We start from the raw sequence: 20,346 nt of genomic DNA on the forward strand, positions 1-20,346 counted from the left end.
AAGGATGGGATGACGGTGAGAAATGAAGGGAGCGGCAGCAGGGGTGAAGAGGTGTTAGGGGAGTGATGGAAGACTGAATAAACAGGGGAGAGGGGTTGAGAGGAGGAGGAGAGCCGACAAGAAGGTGCAACATGATGGGAGAGGGTAAAAACGTGAGGGAGAGGAGGTGTAGCAGCAGTGTGTCCACTGGTGTGTGAAACCAGCCTGACATCTTATGTGTGTATATATGTGTGTGTGTGTGTGTGTTTGTGCAAACGTGATCACAAGTTGAGGAGAGTCATGGAGACTGGCTCGATATCTCCTTCACATACACACATACGTAGATCACACAAAACACAAACACTTTCAGGGTTCGAAGGTCAAAAAGAGTGCATTACTCAGCCTCCCATGACATCTATATTTCACACATATGGAACACTGTACACCCATCCAAACATAACTAACACTTAAATGAACCTAAAACTACAAATCTGAAACTACAGACTGCCTGTGAGCAGCTACTGTACAACACATGCAAACTAAAGTCAGTTTGTAACCAAGCCTCACTTAAAAATTTCCCATTTTTATCACGAATCAGGCAAACTTGTTTTGTACAGAAACCTTAGCAACCTTGCATTTCCAATCTCAGCTTGTTTGAAAAGATGCACCTCATAGCAGCATCAGTATGTCTTTCCTACTGTACTCACTGAAGCCAGTCATTTTGCTTTGTCACTCTAAATCTCCTTTGTCTGTGGTGGTTTTAAGCTAACACACCCTGCAGCTCCAGACACTTGCATTTAATATAGGAACAAAATTTGATTCGATATAACTCTGAGGCTGCCACTTAAAAAATATGACATTTATTGAATAGCTTACAGTAATTCCTACATTTCTTGACTTGCCTGCCCTCCGAAAAGCTACATATCTGTTTACATTGCTAAAAACTTGGGATGGACACTCAAGATGGCAACTTGTACCTGCTTAGTTAGCTCATAAATAGACCTTAGAACAGAACTGACTCATTGTCTGGACTTCAGACTTGACTCTAAAGGTGTGTTCAGACAGAACACGAAGCAGATTTTTGTTTTGTGTCATTCGGAGTTTGACCGCTGGACTGTTTGTGTTTCTTTGCCTTCAACTGTACATAAGCTGTACTGACCATGTCTGTATGTTTGTGTTTGACTTAACTTCTAACTGAACTCAGAACTCACCAGAAACTCTGGTTCTTTCTGTTATTTCCCTCCAGTCTGTCTCTCTTTCCCTGTTGTCTCTGTACATTTATTAAAGCATATTCCCCAGGATATGGGCAACTTTTTGCTCAGGTTTAAACATTTTCAAGTCATTGGACAAGTCAATTTGTGCCTAAATACGGTCGTGAAAAAGGCATTATCATGCATATTGTGTTGCTATTTTGACACATTTTCTATATGTAGTTCACACACTAATAGAACCACTTTATCCAGCATCAGTCTTTTCATTTTCCTTCCGACCCAAGGCCATTCTCGACTAGACATTGCCCATTGTGTACAGAATATACAGTATGTATACATTATGACTCAATTTCACATACTTACCAAGGTCACCATCAAGGACCTCACCTGGATTATCATCAAGTTCATCATCTCCTACATACATGTAGATTCATCTGCACCATCACTTCATTATAAAAAGCAAAATGTCACTGCTAAGGTTTACAATAGTTTGGTCATTAATCAGTATTATCTGTTCTCTCCAGACGTCACATACAGGAGCTCTGTAGACCTAAGTAAACGTATAAGAACATCCCAGAGGACAAAGGACATGGTGGGTTCATCATTAGCACATGTACACATAGTAATTTGACATATTGTCATTGTAAAGATATTTATCATAGCAGCTTTAAGCCATGTGTCGAGGGCTGGTTTGTGTGTGGACACATGAAGACCTTTTTGAAGAAGATAAAATCTCTGGAAGAAGAAAATGAGAGATTGGCTAGATTGGCATGACAATGAAGACATTTCTCTGGAACTCACGCTCTTCTTACTGCTCTCTGATCTCCTGTCTTCACGTCTCCGCCGATGCGTCTCCCGTCGCCTCACCTGTCCATCATTGACTGATGTCCTGGTTATGTCCCATGAGGCAGGGCAGGAGATTCTGCATATTAAGAGGGAGGAAGGGATGGACTTAACAGAAGACATTGAGTCTCATATATGGTCTTTTCACTGTTTTGGAGCAATTTTCTGTATGCTTATCACTCTACTAGACACTCGATTAAAACTAAATCCTTGAAAACTGAGTGAAATGTCACCCTTTATACAGGACTTCTCCACAAAACAACAAGATTCAAACTTCAGTGCTGCAGTAGGTGACAGATGATGTTTTTGTAGTGTGGAGGTCTCATCTCCATCTCCCCTCAACTCTCTATGACTTTTTACTCTCCCCCAAGTTCCTCTTGCTGTATAACAACCAGCTGTCTTCTTTCCCTCCTAATTCCACCGATCCTCATTAGATGGATGCACTGCAAATAACCTCACAGTCAAATGGTCTCATTTCCTTCAACATGTGGCTCATGGAGCAGAGAGGATATGGAGTCACACATTCACATTTTAAACCAGTTGTGTGTGTATTTTGAAAGCCGATACCTTCCACAGTATGTTCTCTGTTACTGTGAAGATGACCCCAGTGGCACTCTACACACTATGATGCACATATGACGGGAGAGAAAAGAGAAGGGAAATAATAAGAGACAACAACGCTACTGCAGTGCGAGACAAACATGCCACGCTTCTTCCAGCAGACAATGATTCACCGTTTTCCATTGTTCCCCCAAACCACTGGAGGCAATAATGTGGCTTCCTGGTCACAGTGCAATATATCTAAACATCAGCATGGGTTTGACTGTGTTTATAAATGCTATATTCACACAACATTGAGCGAAATGGGACTGCAATGTTTGTGTATAAGCAATATTTATGCATCTGGTCGATTTAAGCCTTTGGTTACTATACTCTGTGGCAGAGTGAAGCGTTATGCAGCTAATAATATTTTAGCACCATGCAGCGGTCCTTTTAAAATCCCGGGTTCGCTCTGCCGAGGGCACTGATTTCTTGTTGCCATTTACATTACATGAGCATCTTGTTAGTCTCCCCACTGAAAGCCAGCCATCTGTCTGGTTGGCTGACCTCTCCCTGGCCTTTGATCTTTAGCCCTTGGTCAGCATTCAGCACAGCGGTTGCAAAGAAAGATAAAACTAGATTGCAAATATTCCCAGTGAGTGTTGCTGATGGACACATGGCCATGACTTGACGATATCTGCTATTCTGTCTGCAGTTGTTACATCTGCTGTGATATTTTCAAGAATTGGTGAGCTAAATATTAAAACCATGAATTACCAAAACTATAAAAATACTACAGAAAAGAAAGAAAAATAATGATATTTGATCTAGCACTGATCTGGTCTAACACTTTGAACACTGATCAACAGCAGTTTGTTTCCAAGTACCCGAGTTATTCCGTTAAGAGTGCTTAATATCTACAAGAAACACACCTTAATTCTTAAAAATAAATATATGCATCAGAAGTAGTACATTATATTGCTACAGCGTCAGTCGTCGTCAACTACAGATGACTTTGTGTAAGGGCTCGTCACACTAGCAGTTATCACTATGAAACTTTGGAGATGAATGCAGTCAAAATACGAAGAAACTTCAAGAAAAGCAACAAGAGGGAGTCCTCTTCTATGACTAACAGACATGAAATAGCTGTTGTTTATGTAGAAAAAGAGGCAGACATGGCAGTGATAGACTAATAATATGGAGAAACAGAATGACAATAGATCAAATTCAAACATTCAGTATAATCAGTTTTATACTGTATCTTATATCTGTGCATTAAAGTCCCCCTTCAGTCAAGAATCATTTTTTCTTCTTTTTCCTTCAGGTGGAGGTTTGATTTTCACTGTGCAAAATGGTGCATTTGCAGAGTTTGACAGGTGAAGGCTGTTTTCACATTCATCTGCTGAAAGTGGAAACTTTCTTTGTGCTCACAGAAAATCAGAGTTTAAGGTGTGTACTTACGAGCATGATTTGTGACATCACAACTAGTTAGGAGCCAGCTGTGGTCCAGTGTGCAATTTACACCAGTGTTAGATGGAAACTTGAAGTCTCCAGTGCTCATACACCGAGAATGGACTTTTCAGTGAAGTAGGAGACATTTTGTGTCCAGTAGGAAAACTTTAAAAATCAACAATATTTACATATTCAGAGATTCAGGATTTTCTGAATCTCTGAATATGAGAGGAGGAGGAAACGTCATCATTTTTAGGTGAGTAATTGAACTTTTTTGTGGAAAATCTATATCAGACACAAATTATTAGTCAAAGCAGAGTATTTTTATGTCTTAAAACACGTCTGGAGTGAGCTGCCAGGAGGCCATTAGCTTAGCTTAACATAAAGACCGGTAGCAGGGGGGAAACAGCTAGCCCTATACCAGCACCTCTAAAGTTCACCAATTAACACACCATATCTGGATTTTTGTTTTTTGTTTGTTTTTTAAATTTAGAAACAAATGAAATTGGTAGTTGCATTTTTTAACTAGCTCGTAGCATCTGCCTGCTTCCAGTGTTTAAGATAAGCTAAGCTAATCGCCCCCAGCAATGTACTTAGCGCAAAGACATTGAAAGTAGTATTGATCTTCTCATCCTACTCTTGGTAAGAAAGAAATTTCAAACTATTTCTTGTAATTATTGTTTAAGTGTAATCAGGTAAACTCTGAGGCAGAGTTTTTAGTGGGCATTAGCCTTTTTACAACTTGCTGGTGCTTTATGTTGCTGAAATGGCTCAATTTCTTGATAATTTCCTTCTTCTCTCAGTATAAATGCTTTGAAGAAGAGTTACTTGGGATGTCGTAATGTGAGTAGAAATGAAAATTATGCCTTACTGTAATAGTTATGGTAGTAGTTAGCTACATGCTCACTCTATGTGGTAGTTAACCGATATACTCTGTCACTTGGTGTGTTTGTGCTTGTGTATGGCGCGTGTAAACTGATGTGCATGTGTGAAGGTTTGCACAGCAATGTGTGTGTGTGTTTGTGAAACTAAATGCCACAGTTGAGACGTTAAGCTGCAGGCTATCGCGCAGCAAGCGTAGTAGTAGCAGAAGAACAACAGTAAATATTCACATCATAATCATCTTAATGAGCAGTGGCACCAGAGCAATTTAGAAGTGCTGTAAGGTCTCTCCCTACTCCTGTCTGATTATCCAACACTTTTTCCATATGGGTTTTTTTTGTGAATATGTGTGTCTACATACCATTTCTATGCCAAATCCCTAAGGTCTCATTTATCTTCTCAAAAGAGCATCAAAGCAGGTTTACAAATCTCTAAATGTGTGAAAAAAAGAGCAAAAGTACCCATGGACACATACCTAGAAATAGCACACACATCTAGTCTGATGATCATGAGTAAACTCGAAAAGGTCTCAAGGTCAAAGCTACCATATTATCATAATCTTAAACCCCTGTATGTTTGTCTGTGCATGTGTTGACATACTCTATACAGACAAGTACTGGATTTCATTGATTTTTCCAGTTTACATAGTGTGACGTCATTCCCATGCCTGAAATCCCAAATGAAAAAGAAGACATTCACATCCATCATTCACTGACTGATTCATCACCAGTAGTCCTGAAATTATAGCAATTAGTTTGCTTTTTTTCGTTGCGGCTGCAGGTTGGGATTCAGGGCCTCGTTACACCAAATTTGCAACACGCAAGCTGTGATTTGCAACTTGAGATCATTTCCTCTCCTTTTGATTTTGACACGTTTTCACCAATCAAAGCATACATGATAGTGTGAGAGCCATGTAGCACTCGCAAATTCACAGCACTTTTTAAACACTCATTTGTACAAGGTGATGCTGCCACAATTTGCGATCTGTGTGTAAGCGGTGCTTTTGTGAAACAACTCGGATCTTATTATTGTAGGTACCAGTTATGATACAAAGAAACAGCTGAATTCTCAGAACGTAGCGACATTGCTAAATCTGACAGAGCAAGACACACAAGCAATGAGACAATCACACAGGTTTTAAACAACTACAGACTTCCTGGTTCAACTTTGACCTACTGTGCATACCAAATTTGTGTGTGACCACAGTTTTCCTGTGCAATCAGGGATTATTGCCAACATTGCAGGTCTGTTCACATTGGGCTTTTCCTCTAAATAAAGTGGTCAATAACCTCGTCCAACTGCAGGCTTGTTTACAACCTGTCTGATTATCTGAATGATGAGTTTCTTGCCCTGTTCGACTTGTGCTGTGTTCTACGATCTCAACAATTAACTTGGCAAGTACAACATTATCATAACTGATACAAACAATGACCAAATCAACAACTACAACAACAAAAAAATAGATTCAAATTTTATCAAACTGGATTAGACCTTCTACAGTACTAGACAGTACCCCTTGAAAACATAACGATACATCTCAAGGGAAATATCCTGATATAATAAAATTTGACAACATTTTTATTATCATTTTATCTCCCGATTGTTTACTTGTTTGATCTTTTGGTCTATAAAATATCAGAAAATAGTGGGAGAAAAACAAGTCCAACATGATATCTTTAAATTGCTTTTTTGGTCCAACCAAACAGTCAAAACCCCCAATCATTTTTAGTTAACTGTTACATAAGACAAAGGAAAGCAGCACATCCTTACAACTGAGATGCTGGAACTAGAGAATATTAGGCATTTTTCCTTGAAAACCAAAATTGTTGCCAATCAATTTGCTGTGAATCAACTAAGTGGTTAATTAACTAATTGTTTCAGCTCTAAATCTGAATTATCTTAAAACTTTCCCTTACTTCCCTGATAGATCTATACAGGACACTTTAATGAAACTACAAACATGGAATCACTTTTAATTTAACTTTAATAGTTTTTTTTTGGCTTCACAGTGACCTATCATAATAGTTCTGAACAAGTGCCTGATTTACCTAAAAAATGAACCCAGCACCCTTTGGAAACGTCCCCGTTATGACTCGATATTGTACTCAGTAACCTCAGAATATCTCAATTAAATACCCTCTCACTGTCCAAGTATCTCTCAGCTGTACATGGAGCTGCTCCAAAAAGTGTCCCCTACCATTTCCCTTAAACAGGCTCGAGCATCGTGAAAACAAAATAAAGCGAACCTAAGACAGAGTTGATGTTGATTAAATGAGAAATATTGTATCTGCGGATTCTGTCTTACAGCTGTGAACCCATAAATAGTCCAGACAGCGAAAGAGTTAAAGGCATTTCCTCCTGAGGTCGGCCAGACGGATGATCAAGTTAACCGGCTTGATTGAGAAAAGTCATGTCTGCTTAGTGTCTCCTATAAGCACAGACATATGCTCCCTCATCTGCAATTGGCAGTGGTTTACCATCCTGAATATGTGTGTGTGTGCGTCTACAGTACATGTAGCATGGGGAGTTTAGCATTGCATTTACTCATGTGCACTGAGCAGACTTGCAAATTTCGCATTTGCTATCACACAAACTTTGTATGTGCGTGTCTATATTTGTGCGTATTTGAGTGCGATCTGGGGCTTTTTCAGAGTTGTGTGTATGAGAGACAGATAAAGAAGCAAATATCTGTTTCTGTACGCGTGTATGTGTGTGTGCTTGTGTTCTGGCAGCACCATTTGGCATTTCTCAAACAGCTGTCAGCTTCAGCCAAAGTGTTTCAGCTGACTGATCCTTAAACTGGGCCAATAAGTTCCCACACACAAAACCCCACATTCCTTGTGCATGGGCACTTTGGGTATATTGCTGCATCTATCTCAACACATCACTCTCCATCCTGCCATCCATTACTCTCTCCAACCATCCCTCCTTTTCACACTTTTGTATCTTTCCATCTTCTTTTCCCTCTCAATCTGTATTTTGCTCCTCTTGTGAAATGACTTAATGTGAAGCTAAAATAAATAAAGAATTGTTTCAAGCTCCTGTTTCTGCGATTTGTGTGTGTGTGTCCATGTACAGTATGTGATACTGGATTCTGTATGAATGAATTGTGTGAGTGTGAGCATGTAGGGGAATCTACAGTAGATATGACCCTGCATTTAAGTCTATGAGAGTGTGTGTGTGTGTGTGTGTGTGTGTGTGCTGGAGGCGAGAAGCATGGCTGAGCTGAACCTTACAGCATCTCCTCTGGTCCCACCCACCGCCCTCCAACTACCCCCCCCAAGGACGGCCAGCCCATTAGAGTAATTAACTAGAGAGGGGTTTGATGGGATGGAGGGAAAGAGAGAAAAGAAAGAAAGAGGGTTGGGATAGAGAGAAGGAGGCATGAGAGATAGAGAAAGTGGTTTCGAGTGAGAGAGGAAAGAGAGATTTGGGAGGGGAGGGAGGGAAGAAGAGGAGAGAGACGGGTGGGGGGGGGGGGTCTTTTTCTGCCGAGGCAGCAAGTGGGTGGGGGCCGTTGCCTTCCTGCTTGCCGTTAATCCCTGAGTGACTTTCACTGGCGTACAGTAAGCAGTGCGGCGCAGGCCAGAGCCCCCGCAAATTAATCTAGCAAAGAGCCTGGGATGTGGCCGCGCTGAACCCCCCGCTTTACAACAACCCCCCCCCTACCTCTCTTCTAAAAGACTTGGGAGAAAGGGAGGAGGAAGAGAGAGGAACTGAGAGACAAATGGTGGGAGAGAGAAAGAGAGAGAGGGAGAGAGAGAGAGAGAGAGAGAGAGAGATAAGCTGCGGCTGTATTGTCCAGTGAGTGGAGGAAAAATTTGGAGGATAGAAGGCAAAGGGGACAAATGAGCGGAGGAGGGAATGACAGGAGGTGGTGAGTAAGGAAGGAGGGGGGAGAAGGGGGGGGAGATAAGGAAGACAGTGGACTATTTAAAGCACAGCAAAGGATGACCGTGTGCCCTCGCTCCAGTGACATCACTCAGAGACATGATGATGTCACCGACTGTTGGGTGCTTTTCTGCCACTCCATCATGATGTCATTTTCCTCCAGCGTATAGGCCTGACATCATTGCAAGCAAACATGGGTGTTGCAACTTAAAGGTCCTGTACGATTCATTTTTTGTGAATTTGCCTCATGTTTTTTTTTTTAAATAAATGTAGTTTAGGTCATATTTCATAAAGGAAGAGTTCAACATTTTGGGAAATATGCTTATTTGCTTTCTCTCCAAGAGTGACATAAGAAGATCATGGAGTTTAGCCTAGCTTAGCAGGCAGGCAGAAACAGCTAGCCTGGCTCTGCTGAAAATGGAAAATGTAACTGTCCACAGCTCTAAAAGATTTATCTTGTGTCATAACAGAAATGTAAAAATACAAAAATCAGTGATTTTAGGTTGAGTTACATGTTGGAGCTATCCCCCTTTTATCTGGTTTTTACGCTAAGCAAAGCTAAACAGTTTTTGTTAAACCTGTATGAATTGATGGGTTTTTTTTATTGCAACAAGCTGTAATCACAACATTGACCTCATCACCACCTTATAAAGCTGATATAGCTAACGTACACACAGACAGAGATTGATATCAAGCTTTACTCTCAAAACATAAAGCAAAGTATTTTCCAAAGTCTTGAACTGTTCCTTTAAAGTGTAAACTATTCCTCTGCAAAATATTTATAATCCTGGTCCTTACAGGCAGCAGCAGCTCCTCTAGTTAAAATGATGTGAGAGTGGAAGCACTCCAAAGGGTGTGTCAAATTTTTTAAATGGCTAAATGGAAGATTTTAATCTGTTGTTTAGGGAGCATTGCCAACCAGGACGATCTGATGTGGGAAAAATCTGAAGGTTGCATCTTCTGAGGAAAGACGCAGCGGCTGCAGTGCTTTGTAGCTGCATCAGCTCACTAAAAGAGAGGGTGGGTGGTGCTGTCCGAGATGGAGTTCAGTTTAATCCTCATCCTCTCCTCTGCTGCTGCTGCTGCTGCTGCTGCCTCCAGGGTGTCCAGGCAGAACCAGCCCATTTTTCCCCCCTCTTCACCATTTGTTTATCCCACCTGCAGCCCCCATTTTAGCGCTGCCTCGCCACTGCGAAAAACAGCCACAACTAATTGATTGAGACCACACTGATGGGGATGGGGAATTGCCACGCAAGAACAGATTTTTACCATCTATCCTCTCATTCATTTCCTTCTCTCTTCATACTGTTTTCCCTCCTCTTCTGTCACAAATCCCTCTCTGTCACATTCTCTCCCATTGCCAGCCACAATTTTTTTTGTCTCCTTCCAATCCCTCCAATCAGCTCATATATCTTTATCAGTGGCAGCTGCTAGTCTTCCTTAGGGGGAGCGCAATAACCAAGCACCATATTGTTACAGCTAACCGCGGAACGATGATGAACGATGATAATGCTAAACAATCTCCCCAATATCCTCTTTCATTTAGTAAGCTGCCCCTGAGGCCAACAGGCGCTTATTGAGCTCTGTACTACAGCGTTCAGCCTCAGGGCCCCTGCACGCTTTGCCCACAGTGGGCTTGATTGACCTGATACCTCATGAGGATGCCAGGCAGCTCTCTCATTTGCGACTGCTGCTCGTTTATGCCTGTGCTGATTGCTGGGCCGAGAGTTGGCGGGGTGAGCGAGGGGGCGGTATCTGTTTTATCCGACTATGAGAGTAAATGTGGGAGCGCTATGAGCCGGATGGTGAGCAAATCACGCCGACAAATCACGCCAACAAATCATGCCCCCCCCCCCCCACTCCACATCTCAACTTCAAACCCAGCGCTTACACACACACAAACACAGTCGCCTGTGGGCTCATGTTGTCAAGCATTAAACTGGGCACATGTAAGAGATAGGCTGACCCAGAGCGAGGAGTGCACTGACCGAAAGGAAACACAGCATCACCATCACACCCATGTCAAATTGTGTTTCCTCTTCTATTACCTCTAGTTTTGCCTCCCTCATTAACTTTTATTTTCTTTTTCTTTTAAATCCTAAAAAATATATTTTGATGTTTTAATTAATTGATGTGAACTCTATGTAAGAAACACACTTGTTTTTGTACAAAATAAATGTAAAAATGTCTGGAATACAGTCTAAGCATAATTGCTGTGCAGATCTGAAAATGATTGATAGGACCTAAAAATAGATAAATGTCATTTGATGATCAAGGTGTGGGAGGCATGACAGTTATTTTGAATATGTTTTTTTTATGACCATGACCTTTTAGTTTGTTTTCATTTTCCTTTATTGTTTTCTGGGACTAGGAAGAGAGAGAAAAAAAGGCTGTCAGCTGCCTCCTTTGTGCCACAGATTTACATTTTGAATAGGTGGCAAACATGTTCTCATTAAACAGATAAACAAAATAACCCAAGGACAAAGGAAATTATTTACATATTGGCCTAAATTAATATGTAATTCTGTGTTTGCGTGTTCTTTATCTTCAGGACTGTTAAGACAGGTCACAACAGAGTAACTTTTTAAAATGAATACATTTTTGCTTTACATGTGCTATAAACATATAATTCAACAGCTGACAGTCCAGAAAACTGAGCTGTATAGTAAAGTCAGTAACTAAAATGGAAACAGCATATGATTTTTAATCTGTTTATGTAAACTATTAATAATTCCGCTCATCCACTTTCTTGCCAAGAGCTTGATGAAAAGATTGATACAACTCGTCAGTACAATAAATATGATGCTACTGTGAAAACAAATGGAAACAGCTAGCTCAGCATTGCTCAAAAGGTAATCTCCATGAACAGATAACTACAAATGAATGCAGAATCTGTAGGCAAGGGACAAGATTTTGGGATTGGAAGCATTCTGATTTCCGTTTCCATTCCAGCGATTTCTACAGGAACATACTTTGATTGCATGCAGGTAAGCAGTCCATGTGGGGAGCGAAAGAAGTGGAAAGCATTGGCCAAAATGTTGTCTGGATTTAAAACACCTACAAAAAGTATCAATGTTTGCTTGGTTTTCAACTGTTAACTGAGTGTAAACTGGCTACTTCAAACAATCTGGTTGTAAATGTCATCTCTCAACTCCAACCCCATTGTCGCATCTGAAGTTGCTAATCGGACTGTAAATATTGCCATTGCCCCCAGAGGCTAAAGTGTTATCAGTCTGTTAGCCAGTGGGTTCCGAGATTGGTGTGCCAGCTATCACAAAGGGAGTAGAAATTTCCAGGTAATTACAAAGACCAAGACTCAGAGTCAATTTTGACACAATCGATGGTTTTGTACAACAGAGTGGCTTTACACAATAACAATAGTCCAGGTGTCAACAGTTCCAACCGAGCTCCCCCAGCAAGCACTCAAGACTAATTACACACGAAAATTGTCTCCACAGAACCATTTAGCCACCACTGTCACCACAAGCTTCCAGTGCGACCAAGTCGAAAGATTGTCAAGTTCATTTGACTGGTAGCCAATCAAGAGCCCAGGAGCTGCTAATATTGTCATAGGTAAAATATATTGAAATATTCAACAAAATACAATATTGAAGAGGGTCTTCTGAATGTTTTCAGCACTAAGAAGGTGCTGAATGAGGACGCTGGATAGATTGGAGAAGAAAGAAAGGGGCCCTAGATGGTTTTGTGTGCTCTAATTGGCTCCTCTGGCTTTCACCTTCATAGGTCATTGAGTCTGTACAGAGACAGAGTATAGTGGTGTGGATGGCTGAGGCCAAAAGGTGATATGGTACTCTGTATGCTTTGTGCCTGTGTGTCTCTTCATATCTGTGGATATGTCTGTGTGTGTATGTGTGAAAGAGAGATTGTGAGTGCAATGCACATATGTGAGTTTCTTTTATTTAACTCTACTTTTGGCTTTCACCGTTAAGAAAAAGTGTGTATGAGAGAAAAAAAACAAAACAAATGGAAGCGGGAGGAAAGAAAAAAGCTCTGTAATTTGCTGGCTTCTTTACTAATTGAGCTACCACAGCACTTCTCAAGAGGCTGGTTGGCTAGGAGATTGGATGGATTGATACGGATACGCACGCACGCACACACACACGCACTCACAAGCACACACATACAGAGAAAAGAGAGGCACAGCTATGTACACACACACACACACACACACACACACACACACACACACACACACACACACACACAGATAGGAAATGCCTCAGACAAGCTTTCATCTGTTGTTTTCTTCGACAAATTCGATTAAGTTCTGCACAGGCAAAACAGAAGAGATGGTGCCTGCTCTTAAAAGCTTTGAGAAAGCCAGCATTGCCTCACCAAGTGCTGTTTTATAGTCCACAAGGATGCATCTCAATGAGATTTCACTCGCTGTCAGAGATACGTTTATTTCATATGTTTGACAGGTTTTTCTGTGCAATTCAAATGAAGGCTATTTTACACACAACAGCCCAACATCAAAAGGACCTTGAGGCGAAGAATGACTTCAAAAAGGTTACAACATGCACTCAGTCTCTACAGCATTCTTCCTATCTCCAGCTTCTGCTGCTTGAACACTGTGGTAGTGTGCAGGAATTAGTGAAATATTTAAACCACTAAAGAGAGCATGAGAGAGAGGGAGAGCAAGAGAGACCTCAAGCTTTACGCAAGCAAATAAATCTCTGTATTGTTGTTATTAATCCTGTGTCAAACAGGAAAGCTCCAACGTCATCCGGAGAGGCAAATAGGCGCTTTCCATCGCAGCTTTGCATCTCAATGTGGACGATCCCTACACACACACACACTCGCACACAGTGCTCCTCAGATTAGTACATCATTGAGGATTTTTAATGACACCCTCAGACGCTACCATACTTTTTTTATGATGACTAGGCACACATTTTATTTCATTGCCGTATAGAGTGGGTCTACATGATATATGCTGATGCTTTAATACTGTAAATGTAGGTTTGCTTTGTTGTGAAAAATACTGCCGTAATCACCCTTAATGTCCTGATACAAATCAAATTTGATGTTTATCCTGTCATGTATCTGCTAAAATCCAGCAAAAGAGAAATTAAAGCAAGCAAAACCTCACTTTGGAACCAAAAAACACATTATGCTTTGATTAGACAGTAAAAGGACTTGTCAGAAATATCAATCAATCAATTTATTTATATAGCGCCATATCACAACAGAAGTCATCTCAAGGCACGAAAAATATGTTTTTCTTATCATTAAGATTCACATTCTTGGGCTAATTTAGCTTTTAGCCGCTTGCATGAATGGCTTAGCATGCTAACACTGCAATGTAAAGGTGCAGTTGGACCCGTGAGAAAGCTGCTTTTTGTATGATGACTTAGCAAACATTTTAATCCTGTTTATACCTATACAAGGTCAACATAAATGTGTGCCATTCTCTACTATTTTATTCATGTTTCTCCTGACATCCATTTTATTGGTTTTATACAGAGACTGTATATAAAGATGGACGTCATGACAGCTCCCCAGAAGTGAAGCCAAAACATCTTGATTGCCCCCTGGTGGCTGGCTGCAGTATAGGTCACAAGTCCCGCCCCCTCCATGTTAGTGGATGGGACATGAGCCAAACTAAAAAAATCAAAGTACACGTCAAATACATTTTTCCCAAAGATGGTTTCTGTCATTTCAGGTAGTTCTTATCATGCTGATGTTTGTCCAAGTGCTCATTTTTCTTATAAGTTTGTTTTTAATTAGTTATTTGACAATATAGAAAGGGGGTCTGACATCATGATTGACAGCTGTGACAACCACTCTCAAACCTCTGTCAGGCCCACGGAACACACCCCCTCAGCCGTTCGGCAGGTCGTTATCCCGCTGCCCGACTCTACTGCGCAGACTATGGCTCCAAATGACGTCACACAAGCAAGATGGCAGCTCCCGGAAAGGAGATATTTTGACTTCACTTTTCCATAGCGGTAGGAAGTGGAGACGTGTCGTCCATATTTATATACAGTCCATGGTTTTATATAAATGATGAAAATTCATTCAGCGTTAAGTTTCACACAGTTTCACATTGTTTCACATTCTTGGGATAATTTAGCTTTTAGCCACTAGCATGATTAGCCCTAGATGCTAATTAAAACTGTGGAAAAGCCCAGTTGGAACCCTGAGAAATCAAGCTCCCACACATTTACAGAGCTTAATATCTGACTTAATTCCTCCAATTGAACAAATTGCTTGGCCAATGACTTCATATGAGAAGATTAGCAAACAGTCAATGAGGCATTGCGCTATTAGCCACAACAATGTGCTGTGTGTTGCATGATTGGAGAACATTAAGTTGACTGGAAAACAGTTTAAGAAGTAATTACAACTACTGGGCAGCAATTTGTCTCTGAATTAGCTGAATTGAAACTGAGCTCGTCAGACATTCAATAACAGTCAGTACAGTGAAATATTACAGCCAGAAAAAATAACTGAGTTGACCTTCATTAACGTCGCCACATGATTATCCCGGTTTCTAAATGGCCAATTCCCTCTTTTTGCATCCATTATACATTATTACATTTTACCCAAACTGATGATGCTACACACAGTGCAGGAGGTTGATGGCATGAGCACAGAGAAACAAACACTACTGCGCTTATGCCAATAGCTTTTTATTAATCATTTGAAATATTTAAGCTACTACACACCATTACCTTTCCCCTCTGGGTTGTGAATGACATTTAATATTGTCTGAGCATCATTTGGGGGAAATAATGTGAGTTTAACTAAGCCCAGGGGCCTTCTCAGACTATATTTGTGATGGCAGCTTGGCCTCAAGGCTAACAGTGGAAGCATTTCCCCAGAGGATGCTGGCAAACAGGAATGCTAACAAGCTAGGCCAGCACCAAGTGATGGATTTTTCCCAAAATGCATTGTTCTGTTCACTAGATTTTTAAATCAGATTCTCACTAAATAATTATTTTAGAAAGCATGATGAAATGAATATTGTCACTGGCATGACAATGTAGAAGAAGACTAGGATTATTATTCATCATTTTTTTCAGCCTTATTTGGCATGACAGAAATGCATGACCATCCCAGCAGTCCATGCATGTATCTCACATGCATGCCTGTGGTTAAGGGGCAGACGTCCATTGCTTGAATTCACAAACAGGCATAATTAGTGAGCTCTGCAGTGCCTTGTTCTCTCTCTGAACTGTGTTTTCTCCAGCAGCACAAACAAGGACCTTCTAATCATAGTCTCCTGTTGCCATGATGGGTTCACAGCGTCAAGAGGAAGTGCCTTTAAGCAATTAACAAGTGTAAACAAGTCAGATTGGCACATGTCAGGGGCAGCACCCTGTAGTGTGGCGGCTGTACCAAGGGACTGAAATCTCAGGCAGGATGAGGGTGTTGTTGAAACGGAGGTGTGCATGTATATATGGATGTATGCAATGTTTACCGTTTGAAAAAAGTGACAACTCATACAAAATGATTTTGGATTCAAACATATGGCTGTACTTATTAATAGATCACAGCTTAGTTTTTCTTTTCCAATGTCTTACAGCAAAGAAACAGACTGGAATGATGATGTCATCAAGTGACAAATCCTTGATCTGCTCCACTGACAATAAGTAACTCCCAGGACAATATGACAGCGCCCACTGTGATTTTACTGGAATTGAGACGTAGTTCACAGCTGGAAGACCAGCATTCAAATAAAACTAACTTGGATGGAATTTCTCAAACAAAAACTGTGCTAGTCACAAATTTCATGTCAGGCGACCAGCTGTAGATGAAGTCATCCATTCAAAAGTTGATGTGCTAGTTTCTAGGTTAGAGATAGACTTGTCTCTGCAGATATTGATTTTACTGTCCAAAATCACTGGAAAAACATGATGTAAATTCTGTTTAAGGGTAGATTGTTTCTTTGAAAGCAATGCTGAGATGTAAACTGTTGTGAAATGGCATAAATTAGAGTAATGAAAAGAGAAACACATTTGGCGTTGCCATTAGTCCTAGAATTCATGAATATAATAAGCAGTATTAATAAAGTTGGCAACATGATGTACCATGTGGGATTTCACTGGTACTGTATGCAGTTGTATGAAAGTGACAATGACAAAATCCGGTGTTAAAAACATCCACCAACCTAAATGTCAAAACAGGTCATTTGTCACTGTCATCCAAAAAGATCCATGTGAGCGTTTTCTGAACTGCCACCTCTATGATTAAGTCCAGGCTGAACTACTAACTGCTTGGTCAAGGTTAGTAAAAAGCTGTCATCATTGATAAAAACAGTACTGGGAAAAGATTGTGGTCGTGGCTTTAAGAAACTGTTGTTGACTGTTGTTCATATCAGAAATCTCACAATCACTTTGCTTCAAAAAAGGCTGATAAGGGTTAAATAATGAAACACAGCTTCTAGAGGATGAACTGAATAGTATAGTGATCATTAACAGAATTCCTTATTACAATCTGAGCATGGCTAACCCTTTAACACTTATCAAGGCTTATATGAAACATTTTCTTAAACTTAAAATAACTAGCTTACACACTGGACGTCACTCGTAATTTTTTCCCCACAATGCAGCTTTTCATCATTCTTCCATCACCGCACGTGCGATATCCCAGCAACAGGATTCTTATTAAAATTATATAACTTTTCTTTCCGGATAGAAGAAATTTGTAAAGATGGCTGCTGTAACGAACCCCTGGGAGCCATTAGGGGCTTGTGTTCAAAGTCAAAGGGATTAAAGGATGCTTTGTTGGACACATAAAAGGGAGAGGGAGGGAGTGAGAGAGAATCAGAACGAGGGAGAGATTTTCTCCTTCTGTCCTGCTCATCAACAACACGCTGTCTTCTCAGCTCCCTGTGTCTCTCATTTAGCGGCAGGCTGTTTGGATTCATGTTTGAAGCGCCACTGTCAGCTAATGGCTGATTGATTCATTACAGTCATCAAGTTGATGCAGCTAATGGATGTTTAAACATCACCGTCAGAACAGTTGTTCGCTCTCTCTCTCTCTCTGATGACTGGCTTTTAACCCTGCTTTCAAGTGTAGCTATATGGAATGCTTAAATACAGTTTGCCTTCCAACATGGTTGGACAACACATTGTACAAAGTAGTTCTTTTCAAGTATCCCCCCCACCATAAGCCCTGTAAGTACAGTAGGTGGTCCAAGTAGCTCTAATGCTGAGTTTAATTCATCCATCCATTTTCCACCACTTATCCGGGACTGGGTTGTGGTGGCTGCATTCAGACCAAAACAGCCCAGCAAATGCAATTTGAGTTGGAGCTACAGATTGATGCGTTTAAAGGTTTATCAGACAGCAAAACAACACACAGCGGTTTGTAATGCTCAACTCTGGAATGTTATCACGACTTTTATCTTTTGTCACATCACAAGATAAACAGCAGAAACATGGCGTTCACATGACAAAGGTCACCAGAAATACATATATGTGACTGGCCAATATAGAGCCTTGCTGGATGAGGTCATGCTGCGTTTCAGCAAAATTTGAACCAGGTAAAACTTTTTTGCCGGACGACACTACATTGTTTTGCTGAGCACTCTATGTTGCCACCCCCACTACGTCAATGCACTGCCTCTGTTCCAACGAATGGCAGGGTTGTGTTTTTTCACGCAGAGCTGCTGTCGGTCTGAATGCGGCCTAAGGTAACCCAGGATTCCCTCTCCACAGCAGCACCTTCCAGTTCCTCCTGGGGGACTCCAAGGCATTTCCAGGCTAGATGAGATCCCTGAAGCGTGTTGTGGGTTTCCTATAAGTTGGACATGCCTGGAACATCTTCAAAGGGAGGCATCCAGGAGGCATTCTCATCAGATGTCCAAACCACCTCAGCTGGCTCCTTTTGATGTGATGGAGCAGTGGCTCTACTCCGAGCTCCCTCTGGATGTTGGATCACCTTATCTCTAAGTTTGAGCCCAGGCACCCTGCGGAGGAAACTAATTCAGACGCTTGTATCCACCATCTTATTCTTTTGTCACTACCCAAAGCTCGTGACCATAGGTGAGAGTTGGAGTGTAGACCGACTGATAAATTATTCACCACAATGGTCCGGTTCAACACCCGCATTACCGCTGCTGCCGAACCAATCTGCCCTGTCAACCTCATGCTCCACCTTAACCTCACATGTGAACAAGACCTGGAGATACTTGAACTCCTTCACTTGAGGCAGTGTCTCACTCCCTAATGTTCCTTGACATAAAATCATCACTCTAGTACTACACATACCTTGACACTAAGAATAATTCTACAAACAAGGCAAGGAATCATCACGTCCTTTCTTGTCAATGGTAACAGTGTGAAAAGAGCTTGGAAGGGTATGGGTTCATCAGAAATACAGATGTAAACAGATTGAGACCAAAAAAAAAACAAAAAAAAATGATGGGATGCCAGTTGGTGTGACATATTGCGCCAAATGGAAGTAGTACATTTTCTGTCTCTGCTCAGTAAGCAGAGATGAAGTGCAGAGCTCTGCTGGGCTAATTTAGAGCCCAGTTGGGTCCCTCACCCACACATATCCACTTAGTATCCCCGAGTTGATAATCTCCCTGCCTCGAGTTCAAGGGGAAACCATGCAATCTTCTGACTGAGTGGATGTGTGTGATTATCTGTGTTAAATGTGTGTGGTAACTGCACATGGGGGCATATATATACGGTATATCCTCATGAGAGTACATATGTCATTCTGTGAGTGATTGTGTGTGTTTGTGTATTGTATATGGAGGAAAGTCACATTGCAGTATTTCAGCGAGAGCGTCTGCTGATGTATTGGCTTTGCCAAAGAATCCCCAGTGATCAAGTCCAATTCAGCAGCCCTGCCCTAATAAGCCTTGCACATCAAGGCTTTTCTCCCTTTTTCTCTCCGCCTCCCTCCCTCACTCTTATCCTTCCTCCTGCTTTTCCTTTGACTGCCACCCATTAGCCAACCCAGACCACACAATAGAACTCAATCACATCTGGCAATTTAAATTAGCCCTATTTTCTCTGTTTCTTGCGCTTCAAAACACCTCTCAACAGAATGGCCCCCGTGCTTCCGCTGCACCCAGATTATTTGGCTCCAATTTATCTGTGTGTGTGTGTGCGTGTGTCATTATTTCTGAATGCTACTCTGAACATAAGAATGGGAACAAAAGAGACTGGAGCCAAGCAATGACAGGGCCACACTCATTAGGCTTTCTAAAGATATTATAACAAAATTCCAGCACTGTTCTGTCTAGGGCAATTAGTTTTTGCATATTCACTGTATGCGTCGGTGATGACGGTGGTGTGCATATACATGAAGACGGAATGAATTAGACAGCTTGTCAATTAGAAAATCCCTCGCCACCTCTTTCATTGCTCATTCCTTTTGACTGGCTGGCAGCGGAAGCGGGCTGAAATACACACACACACACACGCACACACACACATACACGGATGCACACACACACACCAAAGCCTAATTAAGAGATAAATGCCATGTTGATACATTTTTTTCTGAGGTAAAAGAATCATGTGTGAGTGTTTGTGTGCGTTATGCCAGTGTTTGGAATTAA

General features: G+C 41.2%; 1 protein-coding gene and 1 long non-coding RNA gene across 3 annotated transcripts in view; one reads left to right on the forward strand and one right to left on the reverse strand.

The window, feature by feature from the left end:
• Positions 1-20,346, reverse strand: part of LOC122973373 — a 121,713-nt gene that overhangs the window by 12,967 nt on the left and 88,400 nt on the right. For both annotated transcript variants that reach the window (XM_044340825.1, XM_044340824.1), the window contains exon 2: positions 1,992-2,112. The gene's annotated coding sequence lies outside the window, so the exon portion shown is untranslated. The remainder of the gene's footprint in view (positions 1-1,991; positions 2,113-20,346) is intronic.
• Positions 14,729-18,738, forward strand: LOC122973374. The gene is made up of 3 exons (XR_006400003.1): positions 14,729-14,770; positions 16,018-16,210; positions 16,351-18,738. It is a non-coding gene; the product is annotated as an uncharacterized LOC122973374 (long non-coding RNA).

Source organism: Thunnus albacares, chromosome 22, assembly GCF_914725855.1.
Source record: "Thunnus albacares chromosome 22, fThuAlb1.1, whole genome shotgun sequence".
NCBI lineage: Eukaryota > Metazoa > Chordata > Actinopteri > Scombriformes > Scombridae > Thunnus > Thunnus albacares.